Raw genomic sequence first — 24,234 nt, forward strand, 5'->3', positions numbered from 1 at the left:
GCTAAATGAAAATACTCCTCTATTTACTAAATCTGGAAATTCTATCTGGAGGCAAAGGAGAGTTGAAGAATTTGCAATGAATGTAATCTGCCAGGAGAGGGAGTTTAACAGTGAGCCTCCAAAAACAAGCTTCCCCCCGACTGCAGAGTGAGCACCTACCTGGATGCTCAGGTTTCTGCTCGACCCTGCTGGGTGCCCGCGAGGAGACCGGGCATCAGACAGGTTAAGTGACTTACCTGTAGACAGCTGCACTCTGAGACTTCTGAGCTCCTGTCTATTTCTAAAATGTTAAAAGTCCACGCACCTTATAATAGAAAGGAAGGGGGAAAGAAGTTCTGGTTTAATGGAAAGTCTAGTTGAGAGAAAGATATTTCTGAAGCTGATTTTCAAGTCAAGCTAGAGAGAAAAACTCAAAGGCTGTGTTCTAATATCATGTTCCTGAATTTGGGAAGTTCATTCACAGCTTAATCCCCTCCCCTGAAGTCATGGTTACATAAGTGTCTGTTGCCTGCTGTGTCACTTGCTGTCCCCCACCCCCAATACAGGAGACGCCTTGTAACCTGAGCTCCTCTGCTTCAGTCACTGAAAACACTTACACAACACCCTGGTCGCTTTCCAAACCGACTTGTACTTTTACTAAGGAAAGCCAAGTTATTCCATTTTTTCCCATCTTTCAAGTTTCATTCACATTGATATTTCTGTACATACGTAAAACACAAAGTTGAAGATCATTTTCGTATTTTCTTCAATTTCTGAGTAAAACAAGGAAGGTCAAGTATTTCAACTTCACAGGATAGCAAAGCACAATCAATAAGCTGGCAGGCTTGCCTGGGGCCAAGTTAAACATAACTCATCTCCTAGGTGAACAGAGCTGACAGTCCTCGTGTGGGAACTGCACAGTCATGCCTATTTATACACCCAAGGCCCACATTCCACTGCTCCACGCGGCACCCCCCCCCCACGTGTAAGGGCTTCTGGGGGACACAGGAAATGAATGACTCTAGAAGAATACAAGCAGACACGTCGCCTCCTCAGAGGTCTTTTCTGACCGCGCTTCCTGCCCTATCTCCTCCTCAGGACTGCTCTAGCCACCGTGCAGTCGGCTATAATTGAATGATGAATCATACTCACTCCTGTTTGGTTTGCACATCACCCTATGACTAAGTTTCTCCTGGTCGGGGATGAAATTTGCCTCTGAATCCAACGGGCGTAAAAAAAGTATCTGATACTCAGCAAGAGTTCAAAAAAGTCCTGAACTGACTCAACAAAACAAGAACCCCCAAAATGATGCAATTTCCAAACTAAAGCATCATCTTCTACGCATTTGATGAAGATGACAATATTATAAGGTTTCCCAACCCTGGAACCTCCTTTAAAAAGTAGGCCAATGAGGCTATGGGCAAACTGTTCAATTACCACCTCCAGTGAATGCTATGTAAGAGCTGTAAGTCTCTAAAATTAGATTACCTTTGTTGACACAGAGATACTTGCTCTGTCCAACAGAAATACAATGCGAGGCAAATGTGTAATTTTGAATTTTCTAATAACCATGTTTAAAAATTTTTTTAAAACCAGGTGAAATTAATAAACTATTTTTGTTAACCAAATATTGATATATGCAAAATGTTACTTCAAATGTAATCAATATAAAATTATTAATAAGCTATTTTTACATTTTTTTTTCCTATTCGGTTTTTGAAATGCAGTTGTGTATTTTATACTCAGATCTCAACTTGGACTTGCCAATAGCCATATGTGGCTTATGGCTACTGTACTGGACGGTGCAGCTCTAGAACATACGCTTAAGGTAGATTATAAGGTAGCTCTCCTCTTGACATCGATAATGAACTTGCCAATCAGATACCCCAAGTCCCCGTGGGTATGCAACATTCGTCTTTCCTATCTCATTACAACACACATGTGAGGGAAAGGAAAAAATGTATAAACTCTTTTTTTTTTCGGTACGCGGGCCTCTCACTGTTGTGTCCTCTCCCGTTGCGGAGCACAGGCTCCAGACGCGCAGGCTCAGCGGCCATGGCTCACGGGCCCAGCCGCTCCGCGGCATGTGGGATCTTCCCGGACCGGGGCACGAGCCCGTGTCCCCTGCATCGGCAGGCGGACTCTCAACCACTGCGCCACCAGGGAAGCCCAAAATGTGTAAACTCTTGAATGTAAACCTGAATAATTTAATTGTTCTTAAGATAAAAAAAGAAAAAATAACATTTCTAGTAAGAGGACCTGTTTTTTTTTTAATTTTTTTTTTTTTGTAAGAGGACCTTTAAAATATCTATTTGACAGGGATACATGATGTACAAAGAAGCCCTGCTTATAGCACAAGGCACTGACCAGTAAAACTGATAGCTCAATGCAAACAGTTTGAAAACACACCCACACAAAACTCAAAGCAAAGTACAGAGATTAAATTACAGGTAAAAATTTAATAAGTGTGTCTCAAGACACAAGAAAGGAACCTGAGAGGTAGTGACTGGCAGATTTAAGGGCGATGTAGCAGGAGGCAGCGTTTCAAGCACGAAGAGGGGCATGAAAGCATCGTTCTACTGCAGTGGCATCTACTTCTGGCTTTCTGATTGCAGAAAACCAACATAGAGTCAAGGAAGGGTGGAAATAAGAACATGTGGAAAGACAGGCCTGGAGACTGGGGGGAAAACTATAGGAGAGAAGGAGGGGCTCAGGATGAAACCGCACTGTCAGTTATTCATTTCTTACTAATCTGTTATTTTTTTCCCCCAAACTTCAGTAAATTGGCTTTGACTTAGAAACAGTCTAATGGCTAGAGTTTAAAATATAAGACCCAGGGAAGAAAAGCAATGTCCCAAGTTTGAACATCTGGGATACATGTCAGTCTACTTAATGGAGACACAGAACACTCCTTGGGGGATGAAAAGGGGAGCATCTCCTCCAGGGCGAGGGCTCAATGTGAGGGAACGATGATGAGCGACGTGAAGCCACCTAAGGTCAGCCTAAGGTCCGGGCCTCCCAGAAGCTTTGCCCCTTGAACACAGAAAATGTGTGTGATGTCACAAACACAGTTTAGGGCACAGGCCACCAAAGAGCCACTGCTTCACGTTAGTGTGATAGCAAGTGAGATAAACTAAAGTGAAGAGTGAGCAGGGAATTGGAGCCATTTGGTTTTAGCAACAACTAAGTGGTTGGCTTAAAGGGTAAAGCGAGAGGTAAGTCTGCTGAGGCTGGCTGATGACAGAGAGGGAAAATCCAGACGGCCCCTCTGTTTCTTTATTCCACCATCTTCAGCAGAGCGTTCCAATACTCAGGAATAACGGAAAGATTAGCCAGGGGAAAAGGTCATACAGCCCTCTCAGAAATAAACATACACAAGAAGTGAAAGGGAGAAAATGAGAGACTCCATCTTCCAGAGGGGTGACTGTCCTTCAGAGTGCTATGCCTAAAAGGGTGGGGCAGTGTCTCAAATTTGCTCAGGAGGCCAGGGCATCTGGAAACAGTGGTGTTCTTAAGAGAATACCATGAAATACTGAGATACAGTACAAAGTCTAAAACATCTAAATGCATCCATAGCAGCGGAGGACTAAGACAACTAAGAAGCCCTATACGAGGTGAAAAATGAAATTAAGAAAACCACTGTTCATTACTTAATTTCTTGTATACACTGGAAAAAGCAGCATCTCAGTCTAGCCTAAAGATTACTAGCATTCTCCAACAATCACCTGGCTAAAGAAACAGAACCTTCTAAGGACTGAAAGTTGCCTGATATCTCTCTCACAACTCATTCACGTTATTTTGGTACTACTGCTTTTGATAAATTTACAGTTAATGCACAAGCTGAAGACAGAGCTAGCAATAATTGATATTCGTGGAGTGCTAAGTTTATACTTTTCAGAAATCATTACAAAGCATGACACAAGGGCTTCCCTGGTGGCGCAGTGGTTGAGAGTCTGCCTGCCAATGCAGGGGACCCGGGTTCGTGCCCCGGTCCAGGAGGATCCCGCATGCCGCGGAGCGGCTGGGCCCGTGAGCCATGGCCGCTGAGCCTGCGCGTCCGGAGCCTGTGCTCCGCAACGGGAGCAGCCACGACAGTGAGAGGCCCGCGTACGGGGGGCGGGGAAGCATGACGCAAAACAATAACGTAAGTTACAGGGAGGGAAAAGGAGACATGGGAGACACAAGTAAAATTAAAATGTAAAAACACCAACTTAACTGTAGTGCCACTTGTCAGTACTTCCATTCAGGCCCACACGTACCAAATTTACTACCTTGTTTACAGGATTTACTTATACTAACTCCCAAGAGACACATGTCAGAGTAAGAGTACTAGCATTTATCCTTCAAAACCATAGTCCTCACTGTCTTCACTTGCAACAAGGAACTATTCCTTGCTGACATTGGATCAATGTGCCTTTCATATGGTAGATTCCTTAACAAATATTTATCCAATATTAAAGCCATGTCCTTTTTTAAAAAATTCCATTGTCAACAATATTGCTAAACACCAGTATTTCCTCAAAGATTTCCGTCCCCTGAGTAGCCCTTGCTACCCAGACTGATGACAGCAACAGGACAACCAAGATGTCAAAGAGCTCTTGACGGGTTACTCAGGGGTTGGAAAGCTTTGAGGAAATACTGGTGTTTAGAAAGAGTCCAGGAGGCATAATTCTGGGTCTTCTTTAGCCTTTTGTCACCTTATTGTACTAGAGGACCACTAAGATCTGTTTTCACTGATACTTATCTACATAAGTATTTACATATTTCACACACAATATACAACTTTTTAAACAGGCCAGGCTCAAATAGCTTTAAAATTAACACAAAGATTAAAAACACAAACTACATATCTCTAGCAAGGATAAAGTACATAAGATGAAAATAAACAATGTAGTCACCGTTTGTTTAAAAGGATCAATGTGAGAGGGCTTCCCTGGTGGCGCAGTGGTTAAGAGTCCGCCTGCCGATGCAGGGGACATGGGTTCGTGCCCCGGTCCGGGAAGATCCCACATGCTGCGGAGCGGCTGGGCCCGTGAGCCATGGCCGCTGAGCCTGTGCGTTGGGAGCCTGTGCTCCGCAGCGGGAGGGGCCGCGATGGTGAGAGGCCCGCATACCGCAAAAAAAAAAAAAAAAAAAAAAAGAGAGAGAGAAGCCCATTTAGACACTAAAGGGCGATACAGCCAGGAAGGGTCAGAAAATGAATTGGCTCAATTCAAATGGTACTACAAGGGAGTTGCACTTCCAATGTCTAACTGGTAGAGCCCTTACAGGGCAATTTATAAAGTCAGTGTTCGTCTGAGAATATCACACAATATTCTCAAAGTGTTCATTTGAGCATATCACACAATAAGGTGCTGAAGGTAAACAGAAAGTTTTACATCTTTCCATCAAAGTCAGAAGTAGAATGTTAAATGATTAAAGACTCAGTTTAGGATATTTGCCAAATAAAGTCAGAATTGGATGTCAACAGAGAGACATAACCCCTTGAAAAATTATTCTGTGCTCGAAAATTATATGTTTTTAAAACTTGACGTGTATATGACACAGTACCGAATACAAGTCGTACCCAGAGTTTCGAAGTCTACAGCAGTTTTTAAAAGGAGGGGGAGGGTGCCAAAACCCAACCAAAGCAAAAGGAGCTGGAGCATTCGGCAAGTTCTTCAAGATGGAACACTGAGCCATGATGCATCGGCCTGCCATTATGAGTGTCTTTGTACAGCTCAGTTTGTGTGAAGGTTTATTTTCTGTTCCTGTTACTTAGATAAGCAGGTAATAAGCAGCCTCCCAAAGTTCCTCCATCTGCAAAAGAGTTCTTTTTAAAAGGAGGGGAGGACTTCCGTGGTGGCGCAGTGGTTGAGAGTCCGCCTGCTGATGCAGGGGATGCGGGTTCGTGCCCCGGTCCGGGAAGATCCCACATGCCGCGGAGCGGCCGGGCCCGTGAGCCATGGCCGCTGAGCCTGCGCGTCCGGAGCCTGTGCTCCGCACCGGGAGAGGCCACAACAGTTAGAGGCCCGCGTACCGCAAAAAAAAAAAAAAAAAAGGAGGGGAATGTAAAGCTGAACTATTCTGCTCATTTACACAAGTTTTGACAAAATTCCTGTGACTCTGTAACTCTAATACCACCAGCTTAGAGACGGGATCTTGAAAGGAACTGAAATTACTAGGCCTGGTTAGTATCTCCCAGAAGAACTTAATAGGTCAGCAGCAGTCAATTATACTAATATGCAAAAAGGAGCAAATGTGCTTAATATAGCATCATAAAATTTTAGAATCAGAAGAGACCTGCAATCTAGTTCAACTTCCTCATTTTACCACTGAGGAAACTGATTCTAAAAAGTGAAATCACTTGTTAAGGTCACAGTTACTTAAGAGTCTAGGACTTAAACCCCAGTCCCCAGTTTAAAGACTCCTGACCCTAAACAATACTGATGAATAAAAGTTTCTGATCTGTTATAAACAGCAGTGAGATGAGTCAATCTCAAGGCAAGTTAAAACTCGTTTCCCTTTCCAGTCTTCACAAAGGAATAAAAGTAAGCATATTTTCGCTTGCCCTGAAACAGCCACACATTGCCCATACCAAAAGCAAACACTTCACAACTGTTTGTTCTGATGGGGGGAGGGGGAAGGGCACAAAGACAACACAAAGAAGAATCAATGACTTCCTTACTGGGTTTTTTTTGCCTCTTTATAAAAATTTTCTTGCTTTTACTTTGCAAATGAGCAAGTTTAATAGTTGCAGGTCGGGAATTCCCCGGCGATCCAGTGACTAGGGCTCGGCCCTCTCAATGCCAGGGCCTGAGTTCAATCCCTGGTCAGGGGACTAACACCCTACAAGCCACATAGTGTGGCCAAAAAAGAAAAATAAAATAGTTGCAGGTCTTTAGAGCAAATGGAAAAAATAACCACATTTCTGTTTTCACAATACTGAAGGATACTCGGCTACTTCGAATTTATTCATAAGTCCCTACGACAGTTTTCCATACAACCACCCTAGATGCTGTCAAAGGAAACTAGGAATTGTTTCATTTGGATCTTAACACCCAACTTCATTGTTGGTTATTTTTTACCTGTTTAGGTAATCTTCTACACAGACACACAGCTAGTTCTATCAGACCTTAGAAAGAAAGAAACCCCTTTTAATTAAACTGTGGGAAATAAAACTGACAAATATACCAAAGGGCTTGAGGTTTCGCAAGGTACAAGTTCTGACATGGGGAGCGAGAGTTCCTTTTCCATGCTGGATATTTAGCTCCTCATAAATTCAAGTTCTTCAGGGAAAGCTGTTCATTAAAAATGTGCCCTTCAGGGCTTCCCTGGTGGCGCAGTGGTTGAGAATCTGCCTGCCAATGCAGGGGACACGGGTTCGAGCCCTGGTCTGGGAAGATCCCACATACCGCAGAGCAACTAGGCCCGTGAGCCACAACTACTGAGCCTGTGCGTCTGGAGCCTGTGCTCCGCAACAAGAGAGGCCGCGACAGTGAGAGGCCCGCGCACCGCGATGAAGGGTGGCCCCCGCTCGCCGCAACTAGAGAAAGCCCGTGCACAGAAACAAAGACCCAACGCAGCCAAAAATAAATAAATAAATAAAAATTTTTTTAAAAATGTGCTCTTCAATAGTGGCAAGACGTTCCTCCTCAAATTAACTTTCTAAAACATGACAGAAAAAAGGTTTTCATTTCCCAGACTAGTAGAAGTGGGGGTTTCCCCCATTCTGACTTAAATGAAAGAAGAAAATTGAGGTGCTGAACCCCGACTTCCTTTAGGGATGGGAGGGCGGGAAGACGCAAGGGATTAAAGGGAAGGGGAGAGAAGAGTTCTGACACTTAGTTTTACAGACATTAATTCATTTAATAGTCATGACAGCTATGTGAAATAGTTATTATCCCCAATTTAGAGATGAGAAAACTAAGCTCCAGAAGGTTAAGCAGTTTGTACAGGATCTTCCATAAAGTAACATAGCTGGGATTTGCTGTCAGGCAAGGACTGAAGTCTTGCCCTTAACCTTACTTCCGTTAACAGCTCTGGGTTCTCCAAGAGCAGAATGCATGCCTGTTTTACTGAACTTTGTATCTCCAACATCTGAGCTAGTGCCTCGCAACAGCAGGTGCTCAAAAATGCCTGATGAATGTATGAATTAAAAGATAATTGGTAGGACTCCCCTGGTGGTGCAGTGGTTAAGAATCTGCCTGCCAATGCAGGGGACATGGGTTCGAGCCCTGGTCCAGGAAGATCCGACATACCGTGGAGCAACTAAGCCTGTGTGCCACAACTACTGAGCCTGCACTCTAGAGCCCTCAAGCCATAACTACTGAGCCCACGTGCCGCAGCTACTGAAGCCTGCGCGCCTAGAGCCCGTGCTCTGCAGCAAGGGAAGCCACTACAATAAGAAGCCCGCATACCACAACGAAGAGTAGCCCCCACTCACCGCAACTAGAGAAAGCCTGCGTGTAGCAACAAAGACCCAACACAGCCAAAAATAAATAAATAAATAAATTTTTTAAAAAAAAGATAATTGGTAAATTCAGCAACAAAAAAAAACTCAACTCAAAACTCTGCAAAGAACTTGAATAGACATTTCTTCAAAGATACAAAAATGGCCAATAAACACATGAAAAGATGATCAACATCACTAATCATTAGAGAAATGCATATCAAAACTACACTGAGGGCTTCCCTGGTGGCACAGTGGTTGAGAGTCCGCCTGCCGATGCAGGGGACACAGGTTCGTGCCCCAGTCCGGGAAGATCCCACATGCCGCGGAGCGGCTGAGCCCGTGAGCCGTGGCCGCTGAGCCTGCGCGTCCGGAGCCTGTGCCCCGCAACGGGAGAGGTCACAGCAGTGAGAGGCCCGCATACCGCAAAAAAAAAAAAAAAAAAAAAAAACTACACTGAAATAAGACCTCACACCCATTAAGATGGCTACTATAAAAAAGAAAAGAAAAAGTGTTGGCAATGATATGGAGAAACTGGAACCCTTGTACACTGTTGATAGGAATATAAAATGGTACAGCCTCTGTGGAAAACACTCTAGTGGTTCTTCAAAAAATTATGAATTACCATATGATCCAGTAATTCCACTTCTGGGTATATAACCAAAAGAACTGAAAGCAGGGTCTCGAAGCAATAGTTATACACTCATGTTCACAGCGTCACTATTCACAATAGCTAACATGTGGAAGCAACCCAAGTGTCCACTGAGAGGTGAATGGATAAGCAAGATGTGGTGTAACCATACAAATGGAGTATTATGCAGCCTTAAAAAGGAAGGAAATTCTGACACATGCTACAACAAGGATGAACCTTGAGGACATTATGTTAAGTGAAATAAGCCAGTTACAAAAAGACAAATACCATATGATTCCATTTATATCAGGTATTTAAGAGTAGTCAAAATCATAGAGACAGAAAGTAGAATGGTGGCTGCCAGGGGCTGAAGGAGGGAGGAATGAGGAGTTACTGTTTAATGGGTAAAGAATTTCAGTTGTGTAAGATAAGAAGAATTCTGGAGATGGAGGGTGGTGATGGCTGCACAACAACGTGAATGTCCTTAATGCCACTGAACGGTACACTTAAAAATGGTTAAGATGGTAAATTTTATGTTATGTATGTTTTACCACAATAAAAACAATTTTAAAGAAAATAACTGGGGACTTCCCTGGTGGCTCAGTGGTTAAGAATCCACCTGCCAATGCAGGGGACATGGGTTCAAGTCCTGGTCCGAGAAGATCCCACATGCCGCAGAGCAACTAAGCCCATGGACCACAACTACTGAAGCCTGCATGCCTGGAGCCCATGCTCCACAATAAGAGAAATCACCACAATGAGAAGCCCACACACCACAGCGAAGAGTAGCCCCCGCTCACTGCAACTAAAGAAAGCTCGCGCACAGCAACGAAGACCCAACGCAGCCGAAAAATAAATAAATTAAAAAAAAAAAAAAGATAACCGATATGCCTTTGTACGCCCTTTTTATCCTAAATGGTAACATACTATTTTTCTGCGGTTTGCTTTTATACTTAATATTTTAAAGGGAAAAAAAATGATAACTGGGATATTTTCCAAAGAAGCCGTACAATGACAACTAAGCACATGAAAAGGTACTCAACATCACTAGCCATCAGGTAAATGCAAATCACATCACAATGAGATATCACATTTCATCCTCACTAGGATGCCTGTAACCAAAAAGATAATAACAAGTGTTGATGACGATGTGGGAAAACTGGAATCTCGCTCATTGCTGGCAGTACAACCACTTTGGAAAACAGTTTTTCAGTTCCTCAAAAGGTAGGGTTCCCACATGATCCAGCAATTCTATTCCTAGGTGTGTACCTAAGATGAATGAAAACATATGTCCACACAAAAAGTAATACACATATGTTCACAGCTGCATTATTCATAACAGGAAAAAGTAGAGACAACCCAAATGTCTATCAACTGATGAACAAACAAAATGTGGTATATCCACACAGTGGAATGTGATTCAACCATAAAAAGGAATGAAGCAGCATTGATATATGCTAAAACATGGATGAAGCTTGAAAACATTTTGCTAAGTGAAGTCAGTCACACTGTATGATCCCATTTATATGAAATGTCCCGAATAGGCAAATCTCTAGAGATAGAGAGTAGGGGTTGGGAGAGTAAGGAGGAAATGAGGAGTGACTATTAGTGGGTACAGGGCTCCTTTTTGGTGTGAAGAAAATATTCTAAAACTGAGCGTGGTGATGGCTGCACAACTCTATGCAAAAAAGATAACTGGGGGAAAAAAAGATAATTGGTATACCCAGAAGTTTTCCTATTTACCACCTACAACCAGATATTTTTGACCAAACATCATAAAAAAAAAAAAACTTGCCAAAAAACTTAATGATTATAAAGTGCTAGAGACCAGTAAGAGGGACTCCTTCTCAGGACAGGGAAGCCTTTGCCTGATATAAACCCAGACATCTTAGCTCTATTTCCTGTTACCTGCCCTCAAACTTCAGAGCAGTAGACTGTCTGCTATCATCTCAACACACTACCTTTATGCCTTTGCTCAATCCGGCCTAGAATGTCTTCTCTAACCCACCCCTGCCTAGACACCCTCCGTCTCCATCAATGCCAAACACAAGAGCTAATTCCCACTTCGGAAGCTTCCTTAATCCCCTCTCACACACACACACCCATGCCAAGAGAACGGACCCTCTTCCAGGGCCCCAGCACGTCTCCGCCTTAGCCTCCACCTGGCCCACAGTTAGCTGTCTCACCTAGTGAGACAGAGTCTTTGCAGCACTCAACAAATGTTTAATAAATCGGTATTTCTGGGGTTTTTGCCCACCTCACGGGACACTCTCTATTGGTCACATTCATCTGAAAAGCTTTACTAAAAATGTAACCATTCGCAAAATAAGCCAGGTGACTCACAGGCAACTAGTGATCCTGGACTAGTCTTTCCTCTGTCTCCTCAGTCTCTTTGGTATTTGAAAGCGCCGACTCCCTTAGCACTATGACTGTCACCGAATCCCTACATTAACAGAGTAACCCCAGCAGGTGGACAGGGCAGGTGTTACCCCACTTGACAGAGTGAGAAGCAGACTGAGAGAGGTCAAGCAACTTGCCCAACTTCACATGACTCATGGAGTTGGGGCTGAAGCAAATCCAGGACCTCAAACTTCTTCTCTTTTTTTTCTTTTTTGGCCGAGCTGCGTGGCATGCGGAATCTCAGTTCCCGGACCAGGGATGGAACCCATGCCTCCTGCATTGGAATCGTGGAGTCTTTACCACTGGACCGCCAGGGAAGTCCCTCAAACTTCTTAACAGTAGTTCTGGTTCCCCATGTTGGTTTACCCAGAATATTTCCAGTGAAAATATTACACTTTTAATTACTTCAAAATAGAAATATAGATCCAGCCATAAATATATTTTTTAAGTATAAAGAAGAAAAGATTAGAAGGACATACTCTAGAACACTGAAATAATCTTCTCTGAGCAGTAGGATTATGGATAATTTGCTTTTTTCTATGTTTTTTAATATGTGTGCTTTATATCTTACGCATTGAAACCACATATTATAGGATAACCAATATGTTATTAAAATGTAAGAGCCCTTGTAAAACTGGTACATAAGGGGAAAATAAACCTGAGAACCTAAAAAAGTAACAACTTCACTAGAAAAAATTTTCTAAAATCTGAATCTGACTCTGATACTAGATTCTCAGTGTCACAACCGAAGCAAGCCACGTATACCTTACAACAGAAATTAGCAATACTTTTTTCCAGTCACCCATGTGTGAAAGAAACTTAGTGACAAAAGTTTTCTTTCACTTAAGCTGTAAAAGAAAAAAAAATTACCCTGCCTATAAAGTTTATTTTTCTATAGTGTGGAAAAGAGAAGTCTAAATAGGTTACTTCCTGCCTTACGATATTAGAAGGCAATGTCTCCAGTAAGAAATCATTCTATGGAGGAAACCAGATAAAGAGAGAAGGCAGGAGATAAAATGATTTGATTGAAAGATTTTTAGGGAAATTTCCCTAATATCTCTTATTTTTCCTGAGAAGACAGGGAAAAATTATGCCAAATATTTCAGCGCACTACTTGACCAGGGATCTGTAGAATCAGGAAAAAAAAAATCTCATTAAAGTTGTCTTCCCTTTTACAACAAACACAAATGTTGGATGATTTGCACCTCCTGAACATCCGGATCTTCAGGCCTTTAACTTCAGAGAAGATACAGTAAATCAAGGACTCGGCAATTTTAAGAGTAAAAAATGGGCAGAGTTAAAACTGGGATCTAACCCAAGCTATACTTAGACATAAGTAAGCAAAGGAGAATACAAATATCAAACTACTTAACTCAAGTTAGAAGAATAATATATTAGACCTTATGCTTATATAAAACATTAGGGCAGCAAAATGTCTGTCTGTAGTCTCACTGGAATTCCTAAGAGGCAAATGAGAATACAACTCCCCGAGGAAAGAGATAGCAGAAAGGGTTCCCAACAGGGATTCTGTAATAGGAGTACTTCTTTCCTAAGATTTTGCAAAGAACACTTTTAAGATTTTGTTGCTGAACCACCATAAGACAGACAATTAAAAAACAGACTCACCCACTGAGTTAGTGCTAGTGGAATCTGTCCTTCTGGAAGTGCCAGATGGAGATTAAAAAAAAAAAAAGCTCTTTACTAATTGTGGCCAAGATTCCTTGGTACTTGGTGCCAGGGCCAGGATATTAACCCAGATGTCCTAGCCAAATTCAAGGTTGGTTAATTACAGTCTGCCAACCCACCCAAAAAAAAAAAAAAAAAAAAAAACAACTCCTCTGTTCCCCTGATTTGAAATCTGAAGAAGTCACTCTTGAAATTCTTGTACAGCACCATCAATATGTTTTCCCTTAAAAGTGCATTGTAATTCAAATACTGACTTAAAGCATATGGATTCCTTGAGTTCCATCTACATGGGAAACATATACTATGCATATTAAAAATATATAAGATGCTATATTAGTTTAAAGCCTGCCTAAACAGTTCTCTAAAAAATTCATATTCAGAGTAATACTGTCACTGCCTTCCAATTAAGATTGAAGAGACTTAAATAAAAGTTTATATTAAACACATATTTTGAACCATGAAGCTTTTAAGACTAAAAAGGAAGGCTTTACTGCCAGGAGCACAATTCCAGGAAAAAGCTATATTTGCAAATGTCAGTTACAAGGCCTCCCAGGGTTGAGCAAAAATCCTGCATACAAACAGGAAAGTATACACTTAACAGCAAGTCTGAACATCAAGTACTGGTCTGGCCTTTCTGCCAGCCACTTACTCAAGGTTCCACTGCCAACATATTCTGTGCATTGCTTAAAATAATATAAACTATGTTCAATTTCTAGCTCTGTATTCACTGGCTGTGCGGCCTTTTAGGGAAGTTAGTGAAATTCTTTAAGCCTTACTTCCCCCATCTTTAACTTTTTCTTCATCAAAATCACTAATAACATGGCACAAAATTCTTCATCTTTCACTATTTTAAAATATTTTAATACATATTTTAAGGGCTACAACCTGCATGGCCTTAAATTATCTGTCTCCTCCCAAGCTCCCACCTCAGGACCCTTGTCCTTGCTGTTACCCCTTCTTAGCATGCTCTTCCCTCTGGGATCTACATTCCCTCACTTATTCTAGATCTTTATTTAAAAGTCATTTTCTCAGCTAGGTCTCTTCTTATCACCCTATCTAAAATTTCCATTACCCTAACTCTTGTCCCCCAAACTTCATATTCCCCCTTTCCTGATTTATTTTTCCTTACCATGTACCACTCTCCAACATTTTTAATATGGTTATTGTCTGCCTCCCCTACTTGAAGGGGAGTTTCAAGAGAGCAGGGATTTCTGTCTGTTTTATTTACTGTTGTATCACCAGCACCCGGCACACAGTAGGTACTCAATAAATATTTGTTGAGTGAATACCAAATGAGACCCTAAGTACTGCCCACATATAAGTACACCATAGCCCCACAAGCTCCCTTTGGGAAGACTCCCACAGATTTCAAAATTACTGAAAAGAACTACTGGTTTGCAATGATTAGTAAACAACGGTGTCCATTCTTTATATCAGAGAAAAACACTCAACCTCTCACCTCATTTGTACAAGGAAGAGAGGGAAAGAAGCTGATAATTCAGATAAAGTGGAAAATTATATGAGGTGAAAAGTCTCACTTTAGTTAACACTGCACGAAGTTTTCTTTTAATGTTAACAAATACTAAGCCGTCTTCCTGTGACTTTACTACACTACTTTCAGTTTTTTTCTTTAGCTTTAACTTCTATAAAGCCAGTCCTGAAACTTATGGACCTCATATTTTCAATTAACTAAATAATAAGTATTTACTGAGCACATGGGACTCTGCAGAATTCTGTAGAGGGTGCTATAAAGTGAAATACAAGGTCCTTGATAGATAGATAGATATACACACACATATCATTGAGATATATACACACATACACACACACACACACACACACACACACACATTGGGAAGAACAGAAAATACATCTGTAAAAAACAATGAAGAACATCTGGCAGCCAATATGTGACAAATTCAAATGTGCCTACCTTTGTATGGAGTATAAGAGGCCCAAGTCATCTCTTACACACCCATGAGTTGGGTTTGGAATCCCAAAAGAGACAGCACGTAAAAGCAAGAGTCAAACATGACTGACTTAATGAGTCACATAGCACGCGACAGACTCAACGTTAGACACTAGGCTAAAAAAAAAAAAATTTAAAGTAAGTAAGAGAAGCACCAAATTCTAAACTCCTAAAGAACAGAAACCAGATCTGCCTACGTCATACTGAAGCACAATTAGGAGTTTAAGCAATTGCTGAAAAAAAGAGGGAAGGGCCGATCTTTATCTTTAGACAAAATACCTTTGCAAGGTCCACCCAGTTCCGTTTTTTACCCTTTTAAACAATGCCTAGTGGGAAGCCTAAGCTGTACTTTACCACTTTCTCTGAACCTCAAAAACCTAGGATAAGCTCTTGGCCAAGCAATCACCCACTTTCTTTGCTTTAAAAAGGGCCAGCCACAGGCTTCCCTAGTGGCGCAGTGGTTGAGAGTCCGCCTTCCGATGCAGGGGACACGGGTTCGTGCCCCGGTCCGGGAAGATCCCACATGCCGAGGAGCGGCTGGGCCCGTGAGCCATGGCCGCTGAGCCTGTGCATCCGGAGCCCGTGCTCCGCAACGGGAGAGGCCACAGCAGTGAGAGGCCCGTGCACCGCAAAAAAGTAAATAAATAAATAAAAATTAAAAGGGCCAGACTTGGGCTTCCCTGGTGGCACAGTGGTTAAGAATCCCCCTGCCAACATAGGAGACACGGGTTCGAGCCCTGGTCCGGGAAGATCCCACATGCCGCGGAGCAACTAAGCCTGTGCGCCACAACTACTGAGCCCGCATGCCACAACTAGAAGCCACCGCAGTGAGAAGCCCGCACACCGCGCAGCAACGAAGACCCAAGGCAACCAAAAATATGTAAGTTTTTTTTAAAAAGACCCTATAAAAAGGGCCAGCCTTGCTCCTTGCCAGAGAGGCACTATACTAATTTAATTACTCAGCACCTGGAGTCAGAATACCTGAGCTCAAATCCTGACACCACCACTTATCAGCTGTGTGACCCTGAGCAAGGTTCCTGACCTTTCTACGCCTCCTCTGTAAAATGGGGATAATAACAGCACCATCACTGGGTTAGGTTAATTAATGAGATAAAACATATAAGAGACTTGCTCAGGGCATGAGCACAGGAAGCCCTCAATAAATGTTAATATTTCCAGAGAAAAATGCCCCAAAGCTGAGGAGCCACATACCTGAGGATTCTTGCAAAAGATTATCATTAAACCCAAAATTCTAACACATTTGGTCTCCGGACTTGTGCATACTATAGGTAACAGTAGTAATTAAATAAATAAAATAAAATAAAAACCAGTAACACCCACCAGAACCAGAACCATAAGAGCAGCAGCAGTAACACTAATGCTGAGCTCTTACTGGCCAGGCACTGTCCTAACCTGAAACAGGAAGAAGGCAAGGCCGCTGAATCCAACAAAAATAAGAACAAAAAGCAGCATTTTCCCCACCCTCCTTCTTAAAAACGGTAATTGGCGCCCAGGTTTTGCTAAAAGCAGATAACTGAAGATTACAGACTTAACGTGCAATTTCTTCACATCAAAGAGGTGGGGCTGGGAAGGGAGGAGGGAGGGAGTGGTGCTCGGCTCCTGCCAGATGGAAAAGCCACATGAAGTGGAGAAACAGCCGAGTTCAAGGTTTCTCCCCAGATCAAAATCAGATTTCTGAAGCACAGGACCTCCAAAGGAGGGGAATCAGAAGGCTCTGCTTTTAAAATAACCTCTGAACAAGTGTCATCTGTCTTCCGAGCCAATGCCCCGCCGAGGCAGAAGGTTCGGGTTACGGGGCAGCGGTGTTATTTCAGAAATCCCTGTCACCTCTTGTCATCCACCTTCTCCAAGAATCACAGTCCCACTCGGAGTGGGGGGTGGGGCTGGGGGACAAAAGCCACGGCCGCCCAGGCCCCAGGCCAGCAAGGCCAGCCCGCCGGCCGGCGCCCGCCACGGAGGCCACGGCCAGGTTGCCCTCCATTCCGGCTCGCGGGCACCGCGGCCAAGGGCCCGAGGCACACTCAGGTGCCCGCCGGGGCAACAGGTCCCGCCGGGCCTCGGCCCCCCGGGCGTCCGCCCCCCACAACCCCCTTCCGGGGCTGAGGAGAGCGGAGAAGGGTGCCGGGGAGGGAGCGGCGCCTGGGGCGGCGCAGGGGCAAGGAGTCCAAGCTCCATCTTGAGGCGGGCGGAGGAAGGGAAGGCCGGGCTCGGCGCTGACAGGGCCGGCCACTTTTCCGGCTCCGGGCGGAGCACCCCAGGGACCGCCGGCCTCCACGGCCATCGCCCTGGGGCTCCCTGCGGCCCCTCGGGGTCGCCCCGGCGCGCGGGACTCGGTCCCCCTCTCAGACGCCGGGCCCGGCCCCCGGCCCCGAGCCGGGCGGGCAGGAGCTGGCCGGGCGGAGCGGGAGGGGAAAGGTGAAGAGGGGACGAGGAAGGGAAGAGGGCCCGCGCCGCGCCCCGCTCACCGCTCGCCGCCGCCGCCTCGGTCGCCGCCAGTCACCGCCACCTGCCCCACTGCAGCAGCAGCAGCAGCAGCAGTAGCAGTAACAGCAGCCGCGCGGCCACCGCCTCCCGCCTCCCGGCTCGTCGGCTCCGGGCGGGGGAGAGCGTGACGCGCCGCCGCGGGGCCGGGCGGGCACGCGCCGCCTGGAGAAGACGCCGCGGCGGCTCCTCCCCGCGCGCTCGGCCGCCGCGCCCAACCCGATCGGCCCCGCGCCCCGAACCTCGCGGCCCGCACCCCGCGGCCGGCGTCGGGCCCGAGCCCCGCACCGCCGCCTCTTTGTCTGCACCCGCCGCGGCTCGGGGGAGGCGAACCCCAGACCGCCGGCACGCCCGCCGTCCGGCCCTCAGACCCTAACGAGGACCGGGATGGGGAGGAAGGTGCTAGGGAAACCCGAGAGGCCTGGACTAAGGGGCTTCTCATCATCACCGTTAGTTCCCCATTTTCTGAAAGTGTTCCCCAAATTTGCAAGTCACACCCGATAGCTCCATTCAGTCTTGACCACACAGCCTGTTAGTTTGGAGCCGATTCCCGCCCCCCCGACCCCAAATCCCCAGGGTGAGAAACCCTTTGAAACAAGCTAGGAGGAGCTGCTCACAGCTGGTTAAGTTTAGGGAGCATCCTCTCTGCCCTCCTCGCCCTCCAGAGTGAGGAATCCCTGGGGGAAACGCTGAAAGGCGCTGCCTACAGCAAGTGAAGCTTGGGAAGAACCATCTCTGCTCTCCCTTTCCCACCAGGGAAAGAACGAGGGTTAAAAATCCCGTGAAACAAGCCCAGCACTTGCACCGTTAGTTTGAGAAAAGCCTCTTTTATTCGCCCCAGCCGCTTGGACGGAAGCCCTGGTTGATGTCCCGTCCTCCCACCTCCCCCCAGGGATCTCCTTTAAAAGCTTTTGAAAGGGACTGAAGGGAAGGCAGCAACAGCCTGCTCCGGGCTGGTGCAGCGAGGGCGGCCAGCATTTCACTCCCATGGACCATGGCAACCCCAGAAGCTTGGCAGCTCCTGGGAGGAATTTGCAGCTGTCAGGGATGCCCAGGATTTTGCAGCGACTCAGGGGTGGATAAGGGGCCCGGGGCTTCCTCCTCCTCTCCGGTAGAAGGGAATAATCAGGAGGGTGACCCCTTTGCTGACCTTTATTCAAAGCACCGTGCTGCCTGGACCAACAGGCGTGCACAGAGCAGGGGGAGCAAACGACATTGAAAATGCATGGAATTCTGAACAAATAAGTAACTTTATCTGCCGGCCCCTCCCCTCGATTCACCTTTTAAGTCACAAAAATTCTGTTTCCTAATCCAACATCGCTTTAGCTTGCAAGTTGCGAGGTCAAAGTGTGGTGGCACCCGGATATCCAGTATCGATATTCCTAATCTGAAAGGCACACCTCACCCTCTCATCTGAAACACTTTTCAGCTCTCATACACAACCTGTGTAATCACAGATGCCGTAGAAAGAGGCAAAGACCACTGTTAAACGTGGGGTGCAAATATAAACACTTCCGATTTTCTCTTTTCTACTGATTCTGCCGAGCCTATTTTTATTTCTAAATTATATTTTGTTCCTTATGGACTTTTTTGCATTATTTTTGATTTTTAGAATATTATATTAAAATAGTATTCTTCTTGACTACTGAGTTTTTAGCGCCCACTTAAATTTTGTGACCAAGGCCTAGTCCCTGTCCTACAACCAGGGCATTGACTGTGTTCAGTCCGACGGTGTGGCTGGTGTTAGGACTAAAGAAGTTGCTCAGTCCTATTTCAAAATAAGCATTCACATTCCGTTTTTAGAGCTGAGCCACTGAGCTTTTTAAAATGTATATCTGCTGTAAAAGTATTGGAACAGCTCAGTGGAGAAAACTTTGGAAGACGGAGGGAAGTGGCAGAAGTTGAAAGCCAGTAGAGGTTCCAAATCTTCATTTTACAAAGTGGGGAAGTCATTAAATACTTTTTTTTTTTTTTGCTAGAAAAAAAAGGTTTACTGGGGCTTCCCTGGTGGCCCAGTGGTTGAGAGTCCGCGTGCCGTTGTAGGGGACACGGGTTCGTGCCCTGGGCCGGGAAGATCCCGCATGCCGCGGAGCGGCTGGGCCCATGAGCCATGGCTGCTGAGCCTGCGTGTCCGGAGCCTGTGCTCCACAACGGGAGCGGCCACAACAGTGAGAGGCCCGCATATGGCAAAAAACAAACAAACAAATATTGAATCATGTTTTACACTTGAAACTAATATAATGTTATATGTCAATTATACCTCAATAAAAATGTTTAATGTAACTCCTAAGAGATAGTCCATAATTAAAATAATCTTTATAAAGAAGACATAGGAATTCATTTTCACTATGCTATTTTTTAAATTACATCTACTTTTATTAGCATTGTTTCAGAAACTAGAGTCAAATTAATTTCATTCACTCATCCATCAAATATTTACTGGCCCCCTGCTGTGTCCCAGGCACTGTTCCAGGTATTGGGAGAGCACGCAGTGGAGATCAAGTACTTATCCTCCAACCTTGACTTTTACTGCTATGTGCTTTACTAAATCAAGGTGGGATAATCACTGTTCCGTGAATTCCACTGGTTTTATGCCCACGGTGGATATAATGCACCAGACCATACTCCTTGTCAATTTCATTCAACTCTGCTAAAAATTGAGAGAGAGATTTATAAAGTCAGATACAAGAAAAATGTTTTAAGTTAACTCTGGTGTTTAAGGAGATACTAACATTTCCTTGCAAAGGTAAGGAGCTAGTGCTGGTTCATTTAATCAACAAGTGACTAACCCAGAGCAAGACAGTGTCTTAAAATGCAAAGAAAGGAAACCCAACAATAAATCCCACAACACAGGATGAAGCATTCAGACTATTTTGGACCAAAAATTAATTTTATCACTGAAACCAATTAAGACTGTCTGCCATATCTACTTTATAAAAACAATGCTGACGGTGGTGGTTTTGTGGAATCTTTCAAGAAGCAAAACAATGAAAGAATGACAAGCTACTAAATTTAAATGCATAGATCACTTCTCAAGGAGAACCATCTTATGACAACAAAAGCCGTATTGTACACATTCAGTTAACAAAGAACAATATCAGTAGGGCACCACACATCATGATGTAAACTGCATTTAAGGACTTCTAAATACACTACTGCTTTGAGTGCGTGTACTTTCATGATGAGGGGGTTGAACAAGATGACTTATGAAGTTCCTACCACAAACATTTTTAAGATTCTGTGACTTTTATCCGGTGAAGCAAAACATTTGTGAAATCAGTGGTTGTTGCAGCAGTTTTAATCTAATGCAACAAATATTTGTTGAGTGCATGAAAAGTGGATTCTACCTTCAGCAAAAAATCAAGCAGACTCAAACAAATACACGTATATACATGTTCACAGCAGCACTATTCACAGCCAAAAGGTGGAAGCAAGCCAAATTCCCAAGAATAGATGAATGGATAAACAAATAATGGTATATACGTACAATGCAATATTAGTCAAAAAAAAAAAAAATGAAGTACTGATACCTGCTACAACCTGGATGAACATCGAAAATGTTATGCTGAGTGAAAGAAGCCAGACACAAGAGGTCATGTATTGTCTGATTCCACTTATACGAAATATCCAGAAAGGATATTTATATGAGATAGCCAGAGATATCTAAAGCCATAGCAACAGAACATAGATAGTGGTTGCCAGTGACACGGGGGAGAGGGAAGTTGGAATCAACAGTTTAATGAGAGGGAAGTTGGAATCAACAGGTCTCCTTTTGGGGTGAAAAAATGTTTGGAACTGGGGCTTCCCTGGTGGCGCAGTGGTTGAGAGTCCGCCTGCCGTTGCATGGGACACGGGTTCGTGCCCCAGTCCGGGAAGATCCCACATGCCGCGGAGCAGCTGGGCCCGTGAGCCATGGCCGCTGAGCCTGCGCATCTGGAGCCTGTGCTCCTCAACGGGAGAGGCCACAACAGTGAGAGGCCCGCGTACCGGAAAAAAAAAAAAAAAAAAGTTTGGAACTAGATAGAGGCAGTTGTGGCATACTAAATGCTACTGAATTGTGTACTTTAAAATGATTAATTTTATATTATGTGAATATTATCTCAATAAAAATAAATACATAAATAAATGAAAGTAATAAACACTCAAAAAAAAAAAAAGTCAAGTAGAGAATGGATGATAACCAGGTAGGTGGGAGATTTTGGAAAAGAGATTTTTTAATTGGGAGGCTGTTTGGACTAAAGTCCTTCCCAACTCTAAGAGTCTATTATTTCACAGACTGAGCTCTTCCTTAGTGTTTAATCACAACCATATTAGCTCTAAAAAGTCTAACTGTACAAAAGAGATAAAAATTAAATTTGAACTATAAATTAAGGAAATGTGTACAGGGAACTGTCAGCTTCTGCCAGGGCTTGTATTCAAATAAAATGACTACATCTCATTTAGACACCTTCTAGAAGGAAAGGCTCAAACTAAATAGGCAGATTTAATACTATCCTCAATCTTACATCATGGAAATAATAAATAGTTTTTAATTGATTTCAAATAAAAAATTAAGGGACTTCCCTTGTGGCGCAGTGGTGAAGAATCCGCCTGCCAATGAAGGGGACACGGATTCGAGCCCTGGTCCCTCTCATGCTGCGGAGCAACTAAGCCCGTGCACCACAACTACTGAGCCCACGTGCCACAACTACTGAAGCCCGTGCGCCTAGACCACGTGCTCTGCAACAAGAGAAGCCACCGCAACGAGAAGCCCGCGCACTGCAATGAAGAGTAGCCCCCGCTCGCTGCAACTAGAGAAGCAGCAATGAAGACCCAGCACAGCCAAAAATAAACTAATTAATTTTAAAAAAACAAATAAAAAATTAATACTAGTTTAACTCATTAGTACTAAATTAATTGATTTCATGCCTTACAGTCTGTGTGGGTATGTGTGTATGTCTTTCTGAGTATACATTTATTACATGTGAAGAGGTCGATTGGATACACTTGGGTTTAATGGTTGTCAATGAGACTCAGGACTTCCTGTGGAAAATATATTAATATAAATTAATATTTTATCATTATAAAAAAAGAAAGGTACAAAACAGTGTGCATAATATGCTATGTTTTTTCCTTAAATAAGCAAGGGAGAGATACATACATACTTGTTTAATAGAAGTTGTCTTTTTTTTTTTTTTTTGGCCGCACTGGCATGCAGGATCTTAGTTCCCCGACCAGGGATCCAACCCACGCCCCCTGCATTGGAAGTGCAGAGTCTCAACCACTGGCCCACCAGAGAAGTCTCTGGAAGTATTCATTTTAAATAAAATATTAATGCACATTTCTTGTCATGTTCCTCACACCTGACCTTGACCCTAAACAGCGCAAGGCATCCACTTGCCATGACTGGGAGGCGGGAGAGAAAGTGAGGTTGGGTTGTTGCCCAAGAAGAGAAAAGGAAAAGAAGTTTATATGCAGGTTTTGACGTTCAAAATAGGATCTTTGCTCGCATGCCACAACTAAGACCCGATGCAACCAAATAAATAAATATATAAATAAATATTTTTTAAAAAATAAGATCTTTTTAATAGCTTTGTTGAGATGTCTTGAAAATTCACATACTCATTAAAGTGTACAAATCAATGGTTTTTGGTACGTTACATGACTAACTTTTTAAAATTGTAGTAAAAAATATATAACAAAATTTGCCACTCTAACCATTTTTTTTTTTTTTTTGCGGTACGCGGGCTTCTCACTGTTGTGGCCTCTCCCGTTGCGGAGCACAGGCTCCGGACGCGCAGGCTCAGCGGCCATGGCTCACGAGCCCAACCGCTCCGCGGCATGTGGGATCTTCCCGGGCCGGGGCACGAACCCGTGTCCCTTGCATCGGCAGGCGGACTCCCAACCACTGCGTCACCAGGGAAGCCCTCTAACCATTTTTAAGTGTACAATTCAGTGGCATTAGTTGCATTCACAATGTCATGCAACCTAAAATAGAATTTTGTAGAGAAAAAAAAAATGGCTTGGTATTCCAGCATTGTCAAGCAAGAAAGGATTATTAAAAATTTGTTTAGCTCCCATTTGTCGGACCAAGGGCCTGGAAGACCAGAGTTTCTGCTATGAGGTACAGAAGAAACTCCTGTCCAACATTAAGACTTAGGAGGCTGGACATGGGAAGAAAGATGGCATCAAAGAAATAAGAGAAAATGCTGTACTTCCAGGCCTGGGAGTTGATGGAGGGAAAAGATCAAGAGAGCAAGTAAGTGGTGCTTCCCCCGTGGCGCAGTGGTTGAGCGTCCGCCTGCCGATGCAGGGGACACAGGTTCGTGCCCCAGTCTGGGAAGATCCCACATGCCGTGGAGCGGCTGGGCCCGTGAGCCATGGCCGCTGAGCCTGCGTGTCCGGAGCCTGTGCTCCGCAACGGGAGAGGCCACAACAGTGAGAGGCCCGCGTACCGCAAAAAAAAAAAAAAAAAAGAGAGCAGATAAGGAAGGCAGATCTACAGGTTGAGATCTGGGGCAGGGAAGTGGGGTGGCCCCCAGAACTAGACTTTTTATCCCTACTCCACATTTGAGAGTCTGGAAGAAAACCCTTAGCCAGGGTGGTAGTTCTATGCCAACGTTGTTAGGAAGATGGGTGGCAAGGTCAGGCATAGGT

General features: G+C 44.2%; 1 protein-coding gene across 1 annotated transcript in view; it reads right to left on the reverse strand.

The window, feature by feature from the left end:
- CLIP1 (CAP-Gly domain containing linker protein 1) overlaps positions 1 to 17,745 on the reverse strand; it is a 124,157-nt gene extending 106,412 nt beyond the window's left edge. Inside the window, 1 exon segment of the mRNA XM_079943608.1 lies at positions 17,583 to 17,745. The gene's annotated coding sequence lies outside the window, so the exon portion shown is untranslated.
- Between the last annotated feature and the right edge of the window lie 6,489 nt (positions 17,746 to 24,234).

Source organism: Stenella coeruleoalba (genome assembly GCF_951394435.1).
Source record: "Stenella coeruleoalba genome assembly, chromosome: 14".
Lineage (NCBI taxonomy): Eukaryota > Metazoa > Chordata > Mammalia > Artiodactyla > Delphinidae > Stenella > Stenella coeruleoalba.